Consider the following 2,595-nt stretch of genomic DNA (forward strand, 5'->3'; position numbering starts at 1 on the left):
ATCTTCCACACAATACGGTTAATCCTTTGTTACAGACAAGCCGGTGAGATTGACAACCTCACCGTTTCGTTGGGGCAAAGTACTTTGGTTGTGTTGTGCGGGTTCCACGTTGGCGCCGAATCTCCGGTGTTGCGCCGCACTACATCCCGCCGCCATCAACCTTCAACGTGCTTCTTGGCTCCTCCTGGTTCGATAAACCTTGGTTTCTTTCTGAGGGAAAACTTGCTGCTGTGCGCATCATACCTTCCTCTTGGGGTTCCCAACGAACGTGTGAGTTACATGCCATCAAGCTCTTTTTCTGGCGCCGTTGCCGGGGAACGAAGAAAAGTTACACCACAAAGATTTTCATCTCCCACGTCAACAGCTCTTTTTCTGGCGCCGTTGCCGGGGAGATCAATACACGCTGAAAGGGGAGTCTCCACAATCCAATCTCTTTACTTTGTTTTTGTCTTGATTTATTTTATTTACTACTTTATTTGCTGCATTATATTAAAGCACAAAAAAAATTAGTTGCTAGCTTTACTTTATTTACTGTCTTGCTCTCTACATCAAAAACACAAAAAAAAATTTAGTTACTTACATTTAGTTTACTTTTGCTACCATGTCTGGTTCTGCACCTGTACTTCTTCACCTGAGGAATTAGTCTTCACTTTTAAACAAGGGGATGAGGAGAGTTTTAAAGATGCTTGGTCGAGAATTTTTACTTCTTATCGTAAAAGCTGAACCTCAAATGACGCTAAGTTTGCTCCTTAGTAATTTTTATTTTGATCTTATGATTCGCTATAGATATGCCTTGGATGCTGTAGTGGGAGGAGATTTCCTTCATTGCAATGGGGATCAAGCTTTTAATGCCATAAAAAAGTTGGTTGCATCACATGATTCAGCTAATAACTTTGATTCAGCCCTTATTAGCATTTATAATAGATTAAACACTCTTGAGACAAGTGCATCTCGCTTGAATGAAAATTATAGATATGTTCGTAACCGTCTTGATCAAGTTTTAGTGAACTCGAACCTTCATTATGGGATCCTACTATTAAAATTGTTATCGGTAACCAAACTCTTCATGCCAATTGTGATATTATGTCTGAATTTTGTCTAATGCCTAGGAGTATTCATGAATCTTTGCAACTTTGGGGATTCGTTGAAGGGGGAGAAGGAATAACTCTTATTGATAACTCTGTTATAATTCCTAAAGGAATAGCTGCGGGTGTGCATACAACCATTCTTGGGAGAACAATATCCATTGATTATCTTGTTATTGAATGTGCAGGAAGAGGACAAATCACACTCGGAAGATCTCTGCTGAAACTATTGGGAGCAGTCATAGATATGGGAGAAGGCACCCTAAAATTCACCTCTACACCCGGGGGTAGTCATATATTCCCTAAATCAAATAATAAGAAAAAGAACAAAAAAGGTAAGGGTGAAGCCCAAGGTAATGTTGATGCTTCATCTCTTGAAAATACTTGATTCACACTTCCTGCGCCTAGCTGAAAGGCGTTAAAGAAAAGCGCTTATGGGAGACAACCCATGTTTTTACTACAACACTTTGTTTTATATTTGAGTCTTGGAAGTTGTTTACTACTGTAGCAACCTCTCCTTATCTTAGTTTTATGTTTTGTTGTGCCAAGTAAAGTCTTTGATAGTAAAGTGAATACTAGATTTGGATTACTGCGCAGAAACAGATTTCTTTGCTGTCACGAATCTGGGCCTAATTCTCTGTAGGAAACTCAGAAAATTAAGCCAATTTACATGAGTGATCCTCAGATATGTACGCAACTTTCATTCAATTTGGGCATTTTCATTTGAGCAAGTCTGGTGCCATTTTAAAATTCGTCTTTACGAACTGTTCTGTTTTGACAGATTCTGCCTTTTATTTCGCATTGCCTCTTTTGCTATGTTGGATGAATTTCTTTGATCCATTAATGTCCAGTAGCTTTATGCAATGTCCAGAAGTGTTAAGAATGATTGTGTCACCTCTGAACATGTTAATTTTTATTGTGCACTAACCCTCTAATGAGTTGTTTCGAGTTTGGTGTGGAGGAAGTTTTCAAGGATCAAGAGAGGAGTATGATGCAATATGATCAAGAAGAGTGAAAGCTCTAAGCTTGGGGATGCCCCGGTGGTTCACCCCTGCATATTCTAAGAAGACTCAAGCGTCTAAGCTTGGGGATGCCCAAGGCATCCCCTTCTTCATCGACAACATTATCGGGTTCCTCCCCGAAACTATATTTTTATTCCGTCACATCTTATGTGCTTTGCTTGGAGCGTCGGTTTGTTTTTGTTTTTGTTTTTGTTTGAATAAAATGGATCCTAGCATTCATTGTGTGGGAGAGAGACACGCTCCGCTGTTGCATATGGACAAATATGTCCTTAGGCTTTACTCATAGTATTCATGGCGAAGTTTCTTCTTCGTTAAATTGTTATATGGTTGGAATTGGAAAATGCTACATGTAGTAATTCTTAAATGTCTTGGATAATTTGATACTTGGCAATTTTTGTGCTCATGTTTAAGCTCTTGCATCATATACTTTGCACCCATTAATGAAGAAACACTTAGAGCTTGCTAATTTGGTTTGCATATTTGGTTTC

This window comes from Lolium rigidum, chromosome 6, assembly GCF_022539505.1.
Source record: "Lolium rigidum isolate FL_2022 chromosome 6, APGP_CSIRO_Lrig_0.1, whole genome shotgun sequence".
Lineage (NCBI taxonomy): Eukaryota > Viridiplantae > Streptophyta > Magnoliopsida > Poales > Poaceae > Lolium > Lolium rigidum.